Below are 23,599 nucleotides of genomic sequence, written 5' to 3' on the forward strand. Positions count from 1 at the left end.
GAATCTTCTCACGAAATTCCAATCACCAACATTCTCCTCCGAATGCGAAAATATCTTGTTGACACCGACTTACATAGGGAGGAACGAGCAACTAGATAAAATAAGGGAAATCAGAGTTCGTACGGAAAGATATAAGTGTTCATTCTTTCCGTGCGCTATACGAGATTGGAATAATAGAGAATTGTGAAGGTGGTTCGATGAACTCTCTGCCAGGTTCCTCTGCAGCGCACAGCGTTGCGCAGTTGGAGGTGAGCCGCCAGCAGTGGTGGATATGGGAAGAGAGATGGCAGAGTTTTGAGAGCGGACGATCTGCACGTGTGTCCGTCAGAAAAACGAAATTTTTAAGACTGGGTGTCATGAACTGATATATATATATATATATATATATATATATATATATATATATATATATATGACTTTTGAACACTATTAAGGTAAATACATTGTTTGTTCTCTATCAAAATCTTTCATTTGCTAACTATGCCTATCAGTAGTTAGTGCCTTCAGTAGTTACAATCCTTTCTTTAGCTGGCAGTATTGGCGCTCGCTGTATAGTAGTAGTTAGAGTAGCGAAGATTTGTGTGAGGTAAGAGATTGATGAAAGGTATAGGTTATTGTTAGTAAGGGCCATTCTTTTGTAGGGATTATTGAAAGTCAGATTGAGTTGCACTAAAAATGTTGTGTGTCAGTTTAGTGTTGATCAGAATAAGTAAAGAGAGAAATGTCGGAGTACGCTCAGTTTTCAAATGGTTCAAATGGCTCTGAGCACTATGGGACTTAATATCTGAGGTCATCAGTCCCCTAGAACTTAGAACTACTTAAACCTAACTAACCTAAGGACATCACAGACATCCATGCCCGAGGCAGGATTCGAACCTGCGACCGTAGCGGTCTCGCGGTTCCGGACTGAAGCGCCTAGAACCGCTTGGCCCGCTCAGTTTTGCTCATCTGTTTGATAATCAAATAACGTAAGAGGTTTACCAGCACAGTCATTCATAGATTTTTCTAAGGTGAGCTTTCAAGTAGTACAGGTACTCTCCGCCACGCAACATTCAGTTGCGTGCGGTTTGTGTATGTAGATCGCTGCACATTTCGCAAAGAGTATCCACTATACTATTGAATATACTAGCAAAATTATATGACTGTACGACACGTCGTTCAGGGGATCTGACATTATAAACAGAGCGGTGCGTGAAAAACTAGTTTTCGCTTAAAACGGAGCTCAAATTATCCAGACTATATTCATGCAGTGGTTGCTAATGCGAGTGCTTGGCGACTTCCAACAGATTTTTAACATAATTTCAAACCTTTACGAAACTTTTACTCGCTTACATGCATAACATCAAATATTTAACACATTAACTCATTCGTGAAGCAATCAGACGTTTGAAGTAGTTACAGGGGCGTTCGATTCTTTCAAAAAATGATTCAAATGGCTCTGACCCCTATGGGACTTAACATCGGAGGTCATCAGTCCCCTAGAACTTTGAACTACTTAAACCTAACTAACCTAAGGACATCAGCACATCCATGCCCGAGGCAGGATTCGAACCTGCGACCGTAGCGGTCGCGTGGTTCCAGATTGAAGCGCCTAGAACCGCTCGGCCAAACCGGCCGGCGTTTGATTCTTTAAAGAATAGTTAGAACAAAATTCAGTGTGTACTTTCACAGCCCTACTATCTACCACAACTTAGTATTTCCTAGGTGATAACGAGAACTGTGCCGCAGCTATTGCAGGCCCAGGTTGGCAGCTCCTGTACGGCTGCGGCGGCGCAGGGGGAGAACGAGCGCTCCGGCCCGGGCTGTTTACCGCAGGCCGGCGCGCCAGACGCTCGCCGGCGATAATTGCCAGCCTTCAACTTGTTTTCCCGGCCGGCCGCTCCTTTTTTGCTTTCGTTTGCCTTTATTCGTCTGTTTTCCCAGGCAGGCGCCGCCCACAGCTTACCGTCGCCCTGCGCGCTCTCGGCCGGCGGTCACAGCCGCGTTAGCACGCCATTCCGCTTCCCAGAAGAGCCGCACCGCGCACCGCCGTGACTCACGCACGGATGGCCCGCGTTCGTCGTCTGCGCGCGTTTCCGCAATCACGCCGCACTGCTGTCAGTATTTCCTCTAGCCTAGTTCATCCTCATACCGTTCCTCGCTACAATAAAAATAATGGCTCTCAGCACTATGGGACGTAACATCCGAGGTCATCAGTCCCAGAGAACTTAGATCTACTTAAAGCTAACTAACCTAAGGACATCTCACACATCCATGCTCGTGGCAGGATTCGAACCTGCGACCGTAGTGGTCGCGCGGTTCCAGACTGAAGCGCCTAGAATCGCTCGGCCACACCGGCCGGCGCTACAATCATATGAAAGTATATGGTTCAACAGTTGTTTCCAACTCTCAAACATGTAAGATGTACATTTATGAGTCAAAACATTATGACCACTGCCCACCACGAGGCTGAGTGCCTCCTGGTGATGTCGGGAGCACATGACGCAGTAAGGAAACAATGTATGCGGAGGAGAGACGAATGTGCAGCCATTCCAGCAAAGATGTGGCCACTGATACAAGCGGTTTTGACAAAGGGCATATTGTTGTGTCGCTGCGGCTGGAAACGAGAATATCTGAAACGACGAAGCTGTTCGCCTGTCGGCATACTATCTCGTGGTCGTGCGGTAGCGTTCTCGCTTCCCACGCCCGGGTTCCCAGGTTCGATTCCCGGCGGGGTCAGGGATTTTCTCTGCCTCGTGATGGCTGTGTGTTGTCCTTAGGTTAGTTAGGTTTAAGTAGTTTTAAGTTCTAGGGGACTGATGACCATAGATGTTAAGTACCGTAGTGCTCAGAGCCATTTGAACCAATTTTTTTTTTTTTTTTTTTGTCGGCATACTAATTTCTTGAGCACCTATGGAAAGTGGTTGGAGGATTGTGAAATGGCCGGCCATTGTGGCCGTGCGGTTCTAGACGCTACAGTCTGAGGTTCGAATCCTGCCACGAGCATGGATGTGTGAGATGTCCTTAGGTTAGTTAGGTTTAAGTATATCTAAGTTCTAGGGGACTGATGACCTCAGATGTTAAGTCAATAGTGCTCAGATTGTGAAATAACGAGTAGGCCATATATGGTATTGGACGAACACATCTCATCATGAAGCCTAGTGGTCTGAGGATCACCCGCCGTGTAATCCAGGATGGGCAGCGATTGTGGCAGATTTGAGGACAGAGCACAATGCTGGTGCAGGCACAACTGTTTCGCTCAAAGGCCATTGTTAAACATGGAGCTCCATCACACGTTCCCTGTGTGTTCCTGTGTTGACCCAACGACATCGTCGGTTATGATTGCTGTGGGCACAGTATCATTGAGTTTTCATCGTGTCGCCTGTCGAATGAATCGCATTGCTTGTTACACCATGTCGTTGGCTGGATCCTTACACGACGTCATCCGGGCGAATGGTTGCACGAACCATTCACCGCGCCACAGATGCAGGCCGTTTAGGGCAGAATTAAGCTATGGGGTACGCTGAGTTGGGTTTCCGTTGGATCGAAGGCATCGTGATAGCAGTGAATTACGTCAAGGTTGTTGTGGCCCATCTGCATCTCTTCGTGCATGAAGTCTTCTCCTACGGCGATGCATTTTCCAGCAGGATAACTTCCAGAATCGTGCTACAGTGGTTACAGGAGCATTACGGCTAACTCATATTGATATCTTGGCCAGCAAATGTGCCCGATCTGTATCCATTGAAACACTTATCGAGCGCCAGCTGCGTGCCCGTAAACCATCATCCAGTAATTTTCGGTAATTACTTGGCATGTGCGTAGACTTCTGGTGCCACATACTTCTGGAATCATGCCAAGGATTTGTAGAATCCCTGCCAAGCAGAATCTCTGTTGTACTGTGTTTGAAACGTGGAACAAAACGCTATCAAACAGGTGGTCACAATGTTTTGGCACATCTGTGTATACGTACAGACTGAAGCGACGAATGAAAATTTTTTGCCGAGGCCAGGATTCGTACCCATGTCTTCTGCTCACTACGCAGATGCGCTAACCACTACGCCACCATGGCACGGTGGCTTTTCACAACTTCACGGACTGCCTTAGCATGCTTCCCTCCTCCCGGGTTCGAATCCCGGCTTTGGTATAAATTTTCATTCGTAGCTTCAGTCTGCATATATACACCATAGATGTTAGGAAAGGTCTCTGGAACCACTAAATTTCATTTGATTAAAGCATCTTCGCCTGGGTTTCAGGCTGGATTCGCCGATTCGTTCGATGCTGAGGTGCTATTCCCGTCCAGCTGGAAAACCTATACAAGGCTCTTATTATGAGGAATACCAAATGGGCTGAGGCGTGAATTGGAATTTGGATTGAGGAGGGAGGCGTGCTAGGGTAGTTCGTGCAGTTGCGCAAAAGCCACTCTGCCAGGGTGGCGTAGTGGTTAGCGTTCCTCACTTCACTTCTTTGTCGTGATTCTTCTGCTGGGTTTGAAGCGGCCCGTCATGAATTGCTGTCTTGTGCAAAACCCTTCATCTATCGCTTGCACCCCAATGCCCTCAGTTATTTGCTGGACTTATTCCAATGTTTGTCTCCCCCTGTAGGTTTTACCTCCTACAGCTCCCTCGGGTACCAAGGAAGTTATTCCCTGACATCTTAGCTCGTGCCCGATCATCCTGTCTCTTCTTCTTGTTAATATCTTGCGCATGTACCTCTCCTGGCCGATCCGTGGAGAACCTCCTCTTTCCTTACTTTGTCAGTACACTTAATTTCCAACATTCTTCTGTGGCACCACGTCTCAGACGCTTCGATTCTCTTCTTTTACGGTTTCTCCCACTGTCAGTGATTCACATCCATACGACGCTGTGCAGCAGACGTACATTCTGACAATTACTTCCTCTAATTTAGGCCGCTGTTTTATACTAGTAGTGGATGTGGTGTCCGTTCTTTCAGAAATGTCTGAAAGAATAGACGCCATTTCGACCTACAGCCACTACAAATCAGAACGCGAAGGTTATCAGTGGGCATTGATTTAAATGAACGAGGAAAGTTGAAAATTTGTGCCAGAGCAGAATTCGAACCAAGGTCTCCTGCTTGCTAGAAAGATACGCAGAGCTCTGCGCCATTCGGACACAGAGGCCATTCCAACTGCACAGACTACCGTAACACTTCTTCCGTCAGATCCACATTTTCAAATTATCCACACACTACTGTTATAGTGTCCCTGGACCATTATCCTCATTACTTGCGGCATTTCGCCCATTCCCACAAGAGGTCGAGGGGTGTGTGCATCCGCACTGAAGTAATCATTGGCGGACGACTACGTATGTCGTGTCTGTTCTTTCCTTCGGACAGTGGTCAGCGCATTGGCCTAGTAAGCAGGAGACCGGGGTTTGAATTCCGGTTTGGCACAAATTATCGACTTTCCCCATTGATTTAAATCAATGTCCACTGGCAACTGTCTTTAATTCCTTTGTGTCTTGATACCAGTAGCCTTTTTTAACCAGGAGTACCCGTTTTGTCCACACTAGCCTGGTTTTTATACCCCCCGCCCCAAAATATTCGTACGTCATACGTTATTTCCTTTCCGAGATAGCTGAATTCCTTCTCTTCATTTACTCCCTAGTCATCAGTTTCGACGATGAGTTCATTGCTAATCTCATTTCTTCCACTCCTCCCTATTTTCGTCTTTCTACGGTTTTCTCTCAATCAGTAGCGTGTGTTCGTCAGACTCTTCATTCCATTCAACAGGTCCTCCAATTCTTTCACTAAAGATAGCACTGCCATCAGGAATCTATTACTGATATCAATCCACTCTGAATTTGAAACCCACCCGTGAACATTTCTTTTATTTCTACCATTGCTTCTTCGCTGTATAGATTGAACAGTAGGGGCGAAAGACTGCATCCCTCTCTTACACCCTTTTTAATCCGAGCACCTCGTTCTTCGTATTCCAAACTTATTATTTTCTCTTGGTTCTTACCTGTCTTTCCCTGTAGCTTACTACTATTGTTCTCAGAATTCCAAACACCTTGCTCCGTTGTACGCATATGAACCCTTTTTCTAGGTTTACAAACACTATGACGTACCTTCATTGCTCTTATGTCTTGCTTCCATTGATAGGCACAAAGCCAGAGCTGCCTTCCTCGTGGTGGACCTTCCATTAGTAATCGTCATCTAACTAGTCGTTTAGTTGCCAGGTGGCTCCAAAAAAAGCTCCGCCTTCTGGCCCAAACAGGCCAATCGACTGATCGACCGCCGTGTCAATCTTTGCCAATGGCTCTTATATGTAAGCGGTTTGGAAGGACGTGCGTCAGCACACCGCGTCTCCGGCCGTTTGCGACTTTCTAGACCTTGGAGCCCCCACGTCAGATTCAAGTAGCTCCCGATTGGGATCACGATGCTGAGTGTACCCCTTTCCAGTTCTCTCACTGAGGAAAAACTTCTAGCAGTACCGGGAATCGAACACAGGTATCCTGGATAGCAGCCAGATACTCTGGCCACTGAATTACGAGGGCGGACAGATCCCCCAATGAGTTTAAAAATTCCGAAAGAATTCACTTAGGGCAGGACTTTTCAGATGTTGTTAGCTATCTAGTGTAGATCAAGGTTCGACTGCAGGGCGGAGAAGAACAACCTAATAACAAGATCAGAGCAGGGCAGGGAACATCGCATCAAGCATAATTTTCTAGACAGTCACAGGTCGGGAATGCACCGTTGAAAATTAAACAGCCAGTCAGCGAAGAGCGCGCTGAAGGTTGTGTAATAAGCGGACGGATTGGGCTGTTTTCGAAATGATTTTTTTTTCACTCTGCAGCGGAGTGTACGCTAGTGTGAAACAGCCTAGCAGATTAAAACTGTGTGACGGACCCGGAGGCGAACCCGGGATCTCCGCCTTTTGTGGGCAAGTATTCTGCCAACGGAGGTGTCCAAGCAAGATTCACGACCCGCTCTCACAACTTTACTTCCTCCAGTACCTCATCTCCTACCTTTCAAACTTGGGCAGCTCAGTCGGCAGAGCACTTTCCCGCGAAAGGCTAAGGTCCCAGGTTCGAGTCCTGGCCCGGCACATAGCTTTAACCTACCAGGAAGCTTCATGATGGTGTCTGTCTACCAGCGTGGTTTTGTCCGGTTACGCTGCTGTTATGTTATACTCTGGTCGCTCTGTTACGGTCCTCTTGTTGCCGTACTTTGTAGCGATGATGGAGACAGGAATTTCAGGTGTTTTCTGCAAAACACGTAAATTGAGAAAAAAGTGATCGAAATGTAAGTTCTGTTTCCTTTTTCGCCGTTGTCTTTCTTTACACTCACTGACGTGTCATATATGTTGAAAGAACAGTTTCAATCAAGCTTGTTGTGCGTTAAAAGAATAATGCTGTCGTCAGCCCGGAGGCCATAGTGTTTTTTTAGTCATGGTCCTATTGGAGGTGGTCTTCCGTTGTCTGAGACCGGCCTTAGAACTGCCGTATCCAGCCAGTTATGGGGGCACATACAGATTAATGTGGACTCCGAACAGCGGTGCAATCCGGCTTTTTTCACGCTGACAAACATTTCCTGAAGGAGAGTAAGCGATAAGGGGCAGATAACAATCCTAGGACTGGCCTGGGATAAAGCCCCGAGACCTTCGATCTGTAGTCTGGCATTTTACCACTGATCCTCTGAGCCCCACTAGCATAAATCAAAATGTGTACTTTGGATTTTACTGCCAATAACATCATATGCATCATATGTCGACTGTCTCACTGCAGTGTTGTTTCTACTGTACAACCTGTCGTCTTAAGAAATTAATGGCATTACGGTATTTTTAGCGCAGTTGATTGAATAGCTTAGCTTCAAATGGTTCAAATGGCTCTGAGCACTACGGGACTTAACATCTGGGGTCATCAGTCCCCTAGAACTTAGAACTACTTAAACCTAACTAACCTAAGGACATCACACACATCCATGCCCGAGGCAGGATTCGAACCTGTGACCGTAGCGTTGGCGCAGTTCCGGACTGAAGCGCGTAGAACCGCACGGCTACTCCGGCCGGCGCTAAGCTTCATCCAGTATACAGTCCTAAGATTCGCTTCTAACATAGCCAGCCAAGGACAGGAATTTAATGTTTGCTTCGCTTTGACTTCTCAGTTGAAATATCTTCAGTTAATTTATCTCTTTGAAAAAAAAATAATTTGTGTTATCGTAGTAAGCAACGAATACAAGAAGACATTGGCAAAAAATAATCACTCAGTTGTTTTAAGCAGATGGTTCACTTTGGATAACAAAATTAATCATGTTCATAATAGGCAACAAATGTAAGATGAAATTGGCAAAAGGTACACCCATAATCCATGTAATATACACTCCTGGAAATGGAAAAAAGAACACATTGACACCGGTGTGTCAGACCCACCATACTTGCTCCGGACACTGCGAGAGGGCTGTACAAGCAATGACCACACGCACGGCACAGCGGACACACCAGAAACCGCGGTGTTGGCCGTCGAATGGCGCTAGCTGCGCAGCATTTGTGCACCGCCGCCGTCAGTGACAGCCAGTTTGCCGTGGCATACGGAGCTCCATCGCAGTCTTTAACACTGGTAGCATGCCGCGACAGCGTGGACGCGAACCGTATGTGCAGTTGACGGACTTTGAGCGAGGGCGTATAGTGGGCATGCGGGAGGCCGGGTGGACGTACCGCCGAATTGCTCACCACGTGGGGCGTGAGGTCTCCACAGTACATCGATGTTGTCGCCAGTGGTCGGTGGAAGGTGCACGTGCCCGTCGACCTGGGACCGGACCGCAGCGACGCACGGATGCACGCCAAGACCGTAGGATCCTACGCAGTGCCGTAGGGGACCGCACCGCCACTTGCCAGCAAATTAGGGACACTGTTGCTCCTGGAGTATCGGCGAGGACCATTCGCAACCGTCTCCATGAAGCTGGGCTACGGTCCCGCACACCGTTAGGCCGTCTTCCGCTCACGCCCCAACATCGTGCAGCCCGCCTCCAGTGGTGTCGCGACAGGCATGAATGGAGGGACGAATGGAGACGTGTCGTCTTCAGCGATGAGAGTCGCTTCTGCCTTGGTGCCAATGATGGTCGTATGCGTGTTTGGCGCCGTGCAGGTGAGCGCCACAATCAGGACTGCATACGACCGAGGCACACAGGGCCAACACCCGGCATCATGGTGTGGGGAGCGATCTCCTACACTGGCCGTACACCACTGGTGATCGTCGAGGGGACACTGAATAGTGCACGGTACATCCAAACCGTCATCGAATCATCGAACCCATCGTTCTACCATTCCTAGACCGGCAAGGGAACTTGCTGTTCCAACAGGACAATGCACGTCCGCATGTATCCCGTGCCACCCAACATGCTCTAGAAGGTGTAAGTCAACTACCCTGGCCAGCAAGATCTCCGGATCTGTCCCCCATTGAGCATGTTTGGGACTGGATGAAGCGTCGTCTCACGCGGTCTGCACGTCCAGCACGAACGCTGGTCCAACCGAGGCGCCAGGTGGAAATGGCATGGCAAGCCGTTCCACAGGACTACATCCAGCATCTCTACGATCGTCTCCATGGGAGAATAGCAGCCTGCATTGCTGCGAAAGGTGGATATACACTGTACTAGTGCCGACATTGTGCATGCTCTGTTGCCTGTGTCTATGTGCCTGTGGTTCTGTCAGTGTGATCATGTGATGTATCTGACCCCAGGAATGTGTCAATAAAGTTTCCCCTTCCTGGGACAATGAATTCACGGTGTTCTTATTTCAATTTCCAGGAGTGTATTTGAAAACAAATTCGCGTTTTTCCTAGACAATATCACACATCTCGAAACGTCCCTGAATTCATTATGCCTAAAACAAATTTTAATGCTAAACAACAAGCAAAGATGGGCCTAAAATTTAATAAATTTTGATCACCACTACGTAGTGTCACAGTGGTTTCATTTCGACCGTATTCATAAAAGCAGGAGTAGAAACTCAAATTTACGTTACAATAATTTAGAAATACTTGCTTTCCTCAATGATCTCAGTTACATGATCACCATGAAAAAAGGAGCTTGTCAGAATCTCCTAATATCGCGTAGCACAATCTCTGCAACAACTGTTGCTTTGAACCCTGTAAATGACACCTACAACGCACCATATCCATAGACGTACCTCAGTGTATTACTAGAAGTCTGTCTTGGTGGTTTTATGGAAAGGCATTGATACTTAAAAAATTACGTAATAAAATAGTGATACAGGCAGAAACCACTGGATCTCAACGGGATAAGCAGTAACTGCACTATTTAGCATCACAGGTTTTAGGTGATGCAAGTTAGTTTAAATTCAAACTCATTCGTGAGATCCACAAGTATTTCCGACCTAATGGTTATTTCAAAAACTTTGCTCGACCTGACATCTCCTACAGTGCGCTGACCTTATTATTAGGTTTCGTCTGCCCTGTATGGCGGCCATAGCCCGTGTGCTCTTCTATTTATGTCGGTAAGAAATGCAAGAGGAAGCCGTCAACTGCATTGATTTGAAGAGTATATGGACTGCTATTCACTTCAGGAACAGACTATTCACCGCATGCCCAGAAAGCCGCTCTATTTATTGGTGAACTACAGCCTCGGTTTTTAGAAAACTGACTGGTGTCGTGTTGCAACGCAATGAACGGTGCCTAATGAATAATGGAACATATTTTGTAACTGACAAGTGCTGAGAAAAAATAAACGACCTGTTATCTATTCCCTCGATTATGTGGTACGAGGCTGAATGGTCACTGCTTCGTCTTCTATCAAGCCGTGCGATGCGGCGCAGTGGTAAGACGCTGGACTCACATTGGCTCATCCAGATTTAGGTTTTCCATGATTTCCCTAAATCGATTAATGTAAATGCCAAGATGCTTCCTTTCCAAGTGTGTGGCTGATTTCCCTTCCCATCTTTTCACAGTCCGAGCTTGTGCTCCATCTCTGACGACCTCATCAGCGATGGAATGTTAAACCACAGTATTCCTACCTTCCTCTCATCATCCACCCAAGCATTGCAAATGTGTTCTACTGGGCGTTAGTATCAACTTTTGAAAACAGACCCGCTACTCCTCATTCAAATAGTTCAGTTGATCTCAAAGGTCGACTGTAACCTGTTCAAATGAGCATCCAGGAAACGTCGTTCACATCTGCCTTGTTGGCACAGAGCATCAGCGAACACAATATATTCCACTGTGGAGGTATATAGTCAATTCTCACATTGTTTGTTGGCTAGGCTGGTTTCAATATTCTCAAGAGATTGTACAGCTTACGCCGCCCTACGGTACAGCCTTGTCGGGTCAACAGAAACCTTAGATCTTACTCGTCGGCTTTGACCCGTGACATAAGCGTGTTGTGGTGTGTGACGTCATTACGGCGCGGAGTTTGTTTTGCGATTGTGGCGTGTTTGTAGATGTCTTGTTTTTGTTTGTGGTGCTCTCTGGTGGTGTGTTCATGGTTTTCGTTTGTTTTAATTTAATGCTCATTGCTGTACGTCGGGTGGTTTTTTGTTTAGGAATGGATATGAAAGACCGCCTTAATAGTGTTCGGTTGAGGGCGATGATGGGCGACACAGCGTTAGAACTTATCAAGGGGCTGTGGGTAAAATGTATAGGCCGAAAGTGGTTAGTTAGGGTGCATTTGTGTGTGATTGTGGTGGCCAATCTAGTTTCTGGGGCTGGAACTTTTTTGAGGTAAGTTCCGTTTTTTTTTTGTTTTTGATGTATGTTTTGTGTCAACAGAAATATCTGATCTCACGCGTCGGCTTTGACCCGTGACGTTAGGGACCTACACATTGATCTGTAGCGTAGCACTGAATACGAGGTTGGGTTGGGAGGTTTTTTTTTGGCGGGGGGGGGGGGGGGGTCAGGGGGGGGCGCAGCCCCCCCCCCCCTGCCTGGCCTCGAGTACCACTTGTTTATTATTATCTTTGTTTGCTATCAATGTTAGCAGATTGTTCTTGTGAAATCTTTGTGTCGTTTATGGTCAGGTCAACGGAATTGTTCGATCGTAATTTATGTGATCGCAAGCTGTTGTAGATGTATGTAGGTGTAAGGGAAGTGTTGGTTTTTTAGGTTGGTGTTGGGGGATGTGATCGGTAGGTTCTGTTGAGCTATATAGGTCAATGGAAGTGTTCGATCGTAATTTATGTGATCGGGAGCTGTTGTAGATGTATGTAGGTGTAAGGGAAGTGTTGGTTTTTAAGTTTTGTATTGGGGGATGTGATCGGTAGGTTGTGTTGAGCTACATAGGTCAACGGAAGTGTTCGATCGTAATTTATGTGATCGGGAGCTGTTGTAGATGTATGTAGGTGTAAGGGAAGTGTTGGTTTTTTAGTTTTGTATTGGGGGATGTGATCGGTAGGTTCTGTTGAGCTATATAGGTCAAGGGAAGTGTCCGATTCTGGATAGGAATTTGTTTTTTTGTATTTGGTCAGTTTTGTAATGTTGATTTATTTCGTTGTATTGCGTGGTTTTGTATGGCGGTCGGTGGCTACATTTGTGTATATTTAGTTTGTCCCCACCCAAAAACCCCTAATTTCCCACGCTTGTCCCGTTAGAGTCATTAGGTTTTTTGTGAAACTTGTGTATTTCAGTGTTTATAATACGTATGCGATGTTTTTATATCCGCCATATTGGAATTGTTGTTTATGGTCGTTTCCGCTACATTTGTGACGTCATGGGTCAAAGCCGACGGGTAAGATCGGACGCTTCTGTATTTCCGCCTTGTCTGCCGGGTTGCCTACGTGGCAGACGTCAACAGCATTTCAACAACCACATGATACTGGGATAGGTGGCGCCAACATCACTGCACTATTTCCTTCCCCTTATGCCAGTCATGTGAACAAAAATAGAGCAGACGAAGTTACCTTACTCCGGTGAATTGAGGTGATCAGCAGCTACCTCCGAGTTCTAGGTGCAGTTATCCGCAAGTTGCCTAGCAACGTCATCGAGTAACCGTTTGAACGAACTTGCAGATTTCTGCTCTGGTCTATGAACACTCACCGTCTGGACTACACCCATCACGCCAGCTAGCCTGGATTGGACTTTGAATCAGGAATGTATAACTCATCCAGTCATGACTTTGCTTCTAAGAGTTCTTTAGTGGAACTGTGTATTTTATCCGGGATCTACTCATACCACTCGAATTGTACATAATGTTTCTTGGAAAAATGTGTTGATTTTGGTTAAAAAGTGTCATTTGTAGTTACATAGCCACCTGACATTTACTTGGCGTGCATTACAGTACTCCGTGACTGCCGTTACAACATATTGCACTTTACCTAATGGCTGCGCCACTGTACAGTACAAGCATTCATTTCATCGTTTCTCCCACTAGAGGACTGTAGTAGGAGACCTGAAGAGATGCCCAAAAAAAAAACAGTTGTAGCGTACGTACGGGTTACTATGTTAGAAAAAGTGATTAGCTTACTTTTGGACTGGCGAACGCTCTACTTTTAGGTCAGAAAATTATAATTTTTTCCAAGACCTACATTCACGGTAAGATTTGAAGCTGCAGTCTCAACTCGTCGCGCTGTTGCTAACATAGCGCTATAGAGGCGAGGTCACGGCTGAAGTTTTATTGTTCCTCCCAGAGCATCGCATCCACTTCGTTGGCTGTTGCACGCACGCCAGAAGACTTCCTATGCACGAGAATACCCACTCAATGTCCTTCTGCAGTCATAGCATTCGCTGCATGGAGCGTCTTACTTGAACCATAACATCAAGATGTAGGTTTCGGTACAGCAACTTTTTCTTACATGTCACATTTATACAGATAATCACACGCACACGTACGCTAGTCACAATATTTCAACACTGCTCATACAAGCACTTTTCTGCTTTTAAAAACTGCTGAAATGTGTTACAAATCATGCCTCGTAACTAATATATTTATTTCTTTCGCCAGTGGAAAGATACAACAGCAAACCTATTTGCAGAATTGATATTTGCACACTCCTCTTGTTTTATGATCATATTACGCTACGCGTGAGCTCAACAAAGAAAGGGAGACTGAATCTGACGTACCGTCGATACCGAGTTCATTGGAGACGCATCGCTAGCTTCACATAAAAAGGAATCGACCACTACCTGTTGAAGGACCCACGCGTGCTCAATGCTAGCTGGACCGACGAGGCCTTTCTTTCTGGTATAACAACGATAGGCTACGTACAGAAATAGCGTATTGCCTTGACCTTCTCAATGCCTTTATCAAGATGCAACACGGTACACATCTTAATTGTGAAACTGTAATCTTTCTTTACATTCTTCGTCTTTTATAAACTTATACGAAAAGTATAAGTATTCGCCTAAGTGAACGTATATCCACGAGTGATTTTTTGCTTGAGTTTGTTTCGTGAAAACCATGAACCCACATTCATAGATCTGAAATGCATTCATCACTGAATTAATGTATGGCTACAGAATTTCAAGATAGGATGAACCGAACTGACATTTGTATCCTCGTAACATTGATTAAAAGATGATGCGAAAAATTTTACAGGTTCGCATGCTACTTGCTATACATGATATCGTTTTGAACGAACCCTGTATTTTGCTTCAGAGGGCAAGAAAAGATGAGACGTTAGGCTGCTGTAATCTTACGTCACAGAATATATAATATAATCTGAAAGATAATGGGCTTAATATTTTATTTCATCTAGTATCCACAACCCATTTCGATGCCTGTAGCTTCGTAATTACATGTGCTTGTGCAATTACAATTTTATTTTGCTAAATAACAATTAGGTTAACTGATAAGGGAGTTTTAGAAGTGGTTAGAGACAAAATTTGATTAGGCTGCTGGCAGTTCTCTGTGGTGTACAAATAAATTTCGTATATTTTGTTGGGCAACACGTGTTTTAAGATGTCCACATGTAGGACACACGTACCAAGCTTGTCGTCTACAGAGTGTGCGATACATCGTTTACAGTAAGTGTGTCTCTATAAAAGTCACTTATGAAATTTAGTTCTGCGCGACGGACAATTTCAAAAACGTCAACGCATTTTGCGTCTAGCATCCTATAACATTTTACTGTAAGCTAACGAACTTATTCTTTCGCAGGAAAAAGAATGTAATCCCCCATCAACTTCCTCCTAATGATGAAATGAGGTATTTCACAATGCGTCGCACACAAATAAAATACAAAAGTGATTATAGGCGGATACCCAAAAACTACTTTTATTTACAAACCAAACAGTGACAAAGGATACATTAAAGTTGTATATTACTGCAAAAATGGAATTATTTTCTGTATGAAAAATTGAGGTTATGAGAGAATTCCACGTTTTTAATTCATCGTCATTGTCATCATCTGCATTTTTCCCTCCACTGGAGTATAAATGTTTTCTCAAACCTTCTCCATGCATTAAGGTTATGGTATTATGCATGTAAGTTACTCCTGTATGTTTTCTAACGTCCTCTACCCACATGCAATGAGGTGGATGCCTCTGTCTTTCCTTATAACTAGGTGCCCTGCAAGGAACTTCCTTCATCCATCTATCACCCATTCCCAAACTACATGTCCCATCCACCTGTTTTACACTATCATTACGGCCATAAAATCGTCCTCCGCTCCAGTCTGTCCTTTGATTTATTATAAGTTTTCCTGCCACTACTCACGATTCTTGTCACTCATCGCTCCGTTACTACCTGAAGAACCTTGTGTTTTTTAATGGTCTTCGCACTTAAAGCCCGTATCAGATGTTGTAAGTCAGAAGTAGTAACGCCCAGTGACCGAGTACATTTGATTTTAAACATGCCGAAAGTTTGGTTTTGAAAACATTCTTTTGTTCACCAAGAGGTCCGGAGATTTTATATTCTTCTCTTTATTTCTTTTGCTGTCCTTCCTGTCTGTGGAGTATACGTCTGTCACACGTTTTATTAGACAGATTATATTGTTAATCATTGTCATTTAGCTATTCCTTTTATTCCACATTATTGGGAGAATCATCTAGAAATATAGTCCACCCATTAAGGCGAAAGTTTACAAAACCCTCATACGATCAATACATGACTATTAGACGTTAGTCCCGGATCCGTACCAGAAACGGCTGATGGAAGATATAGAGAAAATCCAAAGGAGAGCGGCACGTCTCCTTACAGGTTCATTGAGGAAGCGCGAAAGCTTCACGGAAATGCCCAATCAACTCTAGTGGCAGACGCTTCTAGAGATGCGTTCTGTATCATGGTGTGGTCTACTGTTGAAGTTCCGAGAGTGTTCGTCGCTAGAAGAGTCAACAGATATATCATTTCCTCGTACATAGACCTCGCTACCAGGGTACAAAGATAAATTTAGAGAAATTTTACCCCATACAGAGGCTTACCAGCAATCATTCTTCGAGCGAGCCATTCTCGACTGAAACAGGGTAAGGGGTAAGTGACAGTGGTACACGAAGTATCCTCCGCCACACACCATAAGGTGGTTAGCGGAGTGTAGACATCTGAATCAAAATAACAGAGTGAGTGACGGTTGCGCACGGATAGGAAGGGAGAGGGGGGGAGGGGGGGGCATATTGTCGGTCCATCGTTACGCGCAAGCGCATTTTGATTGCGGTACCTAGAAGCAACTATACGGTCCCGTAATAAGTACGTTCACAAGTTCACCGTCAATATCTTTAATAGACTTATTACTTTCACACTTAGCGTCACACGTTCCCTGGAAGAAACATGTCACAGAAAAACAAAACTATAAGAACAAAGCACAGTTACGTAACAGGCCGAAACTATTGTCCGCAGCTGATTGGTAGTTAAGGTAGCAGAGCGATATGACACTGAGCACTGGATGGATGCTGCGGCCAAATTCGAACTCCCGCTGGTTGTTGATGGGGAGCTGTCTTGTAAACAACTAGCTGACAGTCAGTCTGTTATTTTGACCCGGGTATACACGGGATGGACAAAATATGGCAGCAACAAAAACACGAACACATTATCATGCCTAATAGGGTTTAGGAAACCCTTTGACATTAAAAACAGCTTTCGGTTGTCTCGGAATGAATGAACGTGGGCCCTGTATGGTTTTAATGGGAATCTTATTCCATTCTTCCTACACAACAGTGGCAAGTTGAGCTAAGGGTGATGGATAGCGATCACTCACCAATCTCTCCAAAGCAGACCGAAAAAGGCCCAATAATATTGATGATATCTGGTGACTTTGGTGGCCAGGGGAGATACAATTCATCCTTGTGTTCACAAAATCCCGTCCTGTACGATGCAAAGTCTGGTGTCTTGAAACACCACGCCATGACTGGGGAACAAACATTGTACCATGGGATTCACTTGATCAGCTAAAATGGTCACATAATCTTTGCAATAATAGGAACTTGCAGAGTAACCATGGGGTCCATGGAGTAGCACGACATTGGTGCCTAAATCGTCACTGAACACTGGCCATGTTTCACTGTCGGGACGTAAATTCCGCCAGAAGTTGGGAACAGTGCGAAATAAGGCTCATCCGACCAAATAACACTCCTCCATTGCTCCACAGTCCAGGTTTTGTGGCTTCGGAACTACATTTCCTTGTTACGTATATCTGCATCACTGAGGAGTGGTTTTGGAATACCAATTCCCCCTACAATTCCAAGATTATGAAGCTCCATTCGTGTTGATCTGGTGCTGAGATGTGCGATATTCAGTTCTGCAGTGACTTTTGAAGCAGTCATCTTCTTATTTTTCGTCACAGTCCTCTTCAATGGCCGTCTGTCACGACCACTCAACGCACACTTCCGTCCGCGTTTTGGCCTATCGGATGATGTTTTCCCTTTTTCCCTGTGTGCGGCATAAATCTTCAGTACGGTTCCTCTCGAAACGGAAACACTTCGGCTGCCTTGATTACGGAACCGACTATGCGAGCACCAACAGTTGCCCACGTTCAGATTTATTTATTTCAGAGATGATGCACTCACAACTACACAGAACGCTTCTCTGATCACGACTGCCACTTGCAAAATGTTGAGGATATTGCACAGGTGCCGTTTCTTTGTCAAATACAACAGCGCCACCTTCCAGGCTTGGCTAGCATCTGCATTTATGTTCAGGTACGCATTTCTCGCGATGTTAGTTAGTTAGTTACATGTTCCACGGATTATTCGTACGATTCTCAAATCGAAATTATGTGGAACTAGTAAGTTACAATATATTTATACATGATTACTGTGAATGTTAATAAACTCATAATCATTTTATTCCTGCTCAAGCAACTACATTTAGGAACAAGGTATTTATATTTTTTAATTTTTTTACTGGTTACCAGTTTTTAACTAAAATTTCGTCAATGGGATACAAGCAATTGTCCTGGAGAAATAAGTTTTAGTTAGATTTCAAACTTACTTCGCTACCTGTGAGACATTTTATGTTACTGGGCAAATGATCAAAAATTTTTGTGGCTGCATGTTTAACATTCTGAGCCACTGATAGCTTTAACGATGTGTAATAAAGGTCATTGTTTCCTCTAGTGTTATAGGTATGTATATCACTATTCTTCTCAAATTATGGTGGATTATTTATGTCGAATTTCGTTAGCGAAAACATATATTGTGACGGCACAGTTAAAATGCCTAGCTCCTTCAAGAGGACCTACATGACGTCCGTGGGTGAACACCACATATTATTTTTAAAAATGGCTCAAATGGCTCTGGGCACTATGGGACTTAACGTCTGAGGTCATCAGTCCCCTAGAACTTAGAACTACTTAAACCTAACTAACCTATAGAAAGCACACACATCCATGCCCGAGGCAGGATTCGAACCTGCGACCGTAGCGGTCTTGCAGTTCCAGACTGTAGCGCCTAGAATTGCTCGGCCACTCCAGCCGACGTATTATTTATACTGCTCGCTTTTGTACAATCAATACATTCCTTCTAAGTGGTGAGTTATGCCAGAAAATTATTCTGTACGATATTATTGAGTAGAAAGATGCAAAATATGTCAAGAGGTTGATACGTTTGTTTCCATTAATAGGAATTACACGAAGAGCAAAAGCAGCTGAACTTAATTGTTTGAGAAACTCAGTAATATTCTTCTTGCACTTCAAGTTTCCATAGTATTGTTGTCCATCGCCTGTAAGTCATCAGCAAAACAGAGGCTGTTCAGATACTTTCCATTAACATATATTTCTTCTTCATTTCCCATTTCAAGGACCTGTAAACGTCCTCTAGGACTGATTGATGGGGAAAAGAATTCGGTGATTCGGAAAATCCTTGGCTGATAGTCCTCACGCCAGCGCAGACGGCAGCTGGGCTAGGTAGCCGGCCAGGCAGCAGCAGTGCGTGGCAGGCAGACAGGCACGTTTTACTGTTACGGCGGCGTCGGCAGCGGCAGCGGCGGTCGCATTCCTGGGTCCCGGCCAGCCAGCGAGCCCGGCTGCGTGATAAAACACGCACGTTACGGCCGCGCCGGAACCCACAAGCAGGAATCCCAGATAAACTCTCCCGCCGAGCAGCAGAAAACTTCACCCACCTATGCATACGGCGGGCGCGGGACGTAAGATTTACAGAAATTGTCCGTCCGACTGGCGTAACGGGACTGCTCAACCGACGCGACGCCACATTTTGATCGGGCGCTCGGCTGCCCCCCCCCCCCTCCTGCCCCCCTTCCCCTTCTCCACGTGGTCGGGGCTGATGTCACTTTATCTCTTTTTTTTTTTTTAATGCAGAGGCGAGTATGAACGTAACGAATTCTGCGATCGGCCACTAAATTACAACACTTATTTCTTTTTTAGATGGGAGTACCTCTCGTCCTTCCAGTTCACTAGCCGGACACTCGGTTTCCTTCTTCCGACAGCGCGCTCAAGTCAGCAATGATACTCGACGAAAAGTAGGCCTATAGACAACTAAACACAGAAACCTTCCTACAACTGCGTGTATTTTGGCACATTGGTGATTTAAAATAAAATATAGACTTTTTGTCTCGAGGATGTACTGACCAGCGAACCACTGCTCACGCACCTCACGGTCGGGCAACTAATTTTCGGAGGAACCTTCTTTCGAGGAACTTTCTAAAATGATTATTCCAGATTAATTTATCCTGCTGGTCAAAATTAGTTAAGTATTCCTGCCAGGTATGTTTTTCATTTTTCCAATACTCATTCCAGTGGCGCTTGCTCATTTTATGAACACACTATGCGTCCAGTAGGAAGGAAAAAAAATCTACGAAAACGTTATGCCAAAAGACTTGCGAATCTGAGACAGGCAATTTTTTTCCTCTTCCTTTCCAGTTAGAAGGCGAAGCAAGGAGCTGTAAAGATACGCCAACTTAACTCGTTACAAACACACAACCCACTTCCTGAGATACTCGTTTGTCTACAATAAGACGTGAATAACAACTCCTATACTGACAACCGTGATAGATTGATGCTACGAGACGAAAAGTACGACGAAAGCCGCTGTTATTAATTGTTATAAATAAATCTTCGCTTGATGCTGATAACGTTTAAAAAATATTTATTTCTGTGTAGCGATGCAAAGTAGTAACGTCTGTCGACGCAGTTTCTTCCTCTCGCAGATAAACTTCTCCTACATTATTATTACAACTTTTTTTTAATTAGATAAATTGGTGAACTAGGAATAACGTTACGACTGATTTTCCACTTGTTCATTTTGATCTAATTTGTCAATACTGAGAATTTTAAGCACGTGATGTCAAACGTTTGAAATATTCATCAGATATGTTTCTGAACTACGTTACTCCATTGTCAAGTGCTATAAAACAAGGAAATTAATCAATAAATAGTAATACTACACTTACTGACGACTATGTAAATGTTTATATCGTCCTGTAGAATAACACACCTGTAGAGTGAATCGGAGGAAGATGATAATGGGTGTGTGAAGCCTGTTTGCTGGTGCTACTTCACTGTCTCAAAAGAGCGCAGAATCCAGTGGTCCACTGCTTCCTTGAGTCCAGATCTCGAGGGGCAAGCGTTAGGTGCAATTGTAAAGGATATTTTTCATCTTTGGGAACCAAAAAACAGTGGTATATACTAAAAATTTACGCTTTAATTAATCGCACATATACTTAAAACAATAAAAATGATTTCTATACTTTTCTACCAATTCCAAATGGTATGCTTATCACGTATTCCGTGACTTCAACTATGTGTGCCTCAGGTTGCGTCCCGTTTGCTACCACACTGGAAAACTTATTTCAACTTGCATCTCACCTCGATACCTGTGGAAGGTACCATATTTTCTTTGGGGCAAGACTGAAATTCATACTTTTTTGTGCTTTTATTTATTTGCCTATGGTGCTTAGAAAAGGTAAATTGATCTAGTTTTTTATGTTTTCAAGTAACTGCAGTGGGCTATCCTGAATTAGTCACGATCGTACGCACGTTTGGGTGTATAATTAATAATATTACTACATCTTCCCACAAATTACCTGGTGTTGATGTCTACTTTCTTCGCAATATTGGCTCAACATTCTCAAATGTATGAAAAAATCTGGAAGGAAAGTCTGATAAGTTTTGTGGCTGAGCAAACCCTCAGAACACTTGACGCCAATGTTTCCTCCTGTTCTGCTGGAGAAACGGAATTTTGCACCGCCATGTGGCACATTGCGCATTTTAAACACCAGCCACTCTTATTTAAGTATCGTTTTCTCAGAACTTACGATTATCATCGCTTGGCTTCTGAATTCTCTAGGCATGTACCGCTACTCGTTCCTCACAATCTATAGTCAGCACTATTGTCGAGCAAACGGCCGCTCGCTTTTCGTGAATGGAAATGGCCCTATTGTTTAGGTATTGTCTCTTGGAGTCACAATAGTTCCAGAATGTGTAACGAGTCATGCAGGGAAGCCACGATCCCTTCGTTCAAACTGCCACAACGGTGTCTAACTAGAGGTCTGTGCGGATAAGGAAACTGCTATCTGCAAGATCCTAATCTGCATCTGCAAATGTTCTGTACACATCGTTGGATATTAAAATATTGCCGACCACTTTAACCTGTTAGATGTAGTGGAGTTGCGACGGTAGGCTGGCGTCTGGCCTGAAATTTTGTCTGCTAAGGTCAGATCTCGTAATTCACATTCCGTAATAAAAAAATTGTACTGGCCGATCATGACAACATTTTAACACAATATATCCTGTCATGTTTCTTATACGTTCTTTATATGATCACTTTCTGTCTTAATTACTAAAACGGAGTATGTGACATTCCCTCAATCTTTGGATGTCACATGAAGCCGTATTACAAATTGCGGTCTTGTCTCGCATGGTGTGGAACATTAGCCATATAGTGCAGCTGGTTTAGCAAATACAGGCCCTGCGTTAATTCCCGCTAGCGTTAAATCATGCTAACTAGCTACACTTTCCGATGTAATAAACGCTGCAGCGTTGCAGCGCGTACTTGTAAATGGGGCGAGCCCACATCCTACCAAGATTGTTTCGACTACGCTGCAAAGGTTTCGCTGGGAGGCCCTTACACACCCTCCATACAGCCCCTACCTCTCCCCACGCGATTTCCGTATTTATGGAGTCCTGAATAATGACATTCGTTGCAGTCGGTTTGCTTCAGATGAAGATGTGCACGCCTGGGTATAATCATGGTTCTGTAGGCAACCAAAAACATTTTCCGATGTTCTGACCGCCCTGTCTTTAGAGTCCAATAACACACACAGAAAACACCAAACACAAGCTTACACAAAGAAAACACGCACATAACCCAATCCCTCAGCTTCACGTAAACCCCTAGCGCATTCTGAAGTCAGACGGGCACAGCCTTGTGGTACGTCATACACATCCAAAACAACCATAGCCTCGTCTCACATGGGATAAATGTATTAACAGTTACGGCGATTACTGTTGAAATAATAAACAGTTTACGTACTTTTTCCCATTTGCCTCGTTTTCATTTGACTGCCTCTTATAGATATTTGTAAGAGTAACGTTGACGAGATCACTGATTTTAAACCGAACGTTAATTATGACTTATGTGATATGAAAACAGGAGACAGGCAGGGACGTGAAGATTCAAGTCGTTGGAGTGTCTTAGAACAGTTTCATGTCGCTTTGTGACAGCTTTTGACGATTATATTAATGATCTCTGTCGATGTAAACGATATGGGAATGACTCACAGGTGAGGCAGATGTCGGTACGAGTGACTCAGGATGCACGTTCAACTGTGCGCAAAATCAGGAACATCGCCATGTCGCCATCTTTAGCATTTGATAGTGTCAGCAACAAGAAGACGATGGGAAGAACTGAAAATTAGCTATAGAAAGCAGTTTATAAACTGCATCGATTACGGAAAAGGGAATATAACTTTAGTATATCAACACAGAAAACTAAAACCATGGCATATGATGGGCAATGCCCTGTACGCTCACAAATAATAACAGATAATACCCACTTGAGCAGGTCTCCAATTTTAATATTTAGGATGCGATATAAATTATGATATGGACAAGGATATAGAAAAGAAGATTACCAAATATCAGTCAGTATTCGTAACGATAAACAAAACATTCCAAAACGAAATCACCATGCCATACGTCATGGATCCACAGAAAACGCGACGAAACTAAAATACAAGGAGCAGAAATGAGATTTGTCAGGAAGGTTGGAGATGTTACAAAGGAAAACCATATCAGAACTGAAGAAATTAGGAATGCACTTGATGTTTATAA

The sequence above is a fragment of the Schistocerca cancellata genome, chromosome 3, assembly GCF_023864275.1.
Source record: "Schistocerca cancellata isolate TAMUIC-IGC-003103 chromosome 3, iqSchCanc2.1, whole genome shotgun sequence".
NCBI lineage: Eukaryota > Metazoa > Arthropoda > Insecta > Orthoptera > Acrididae > Schistocerca > Schistocerca cancellata.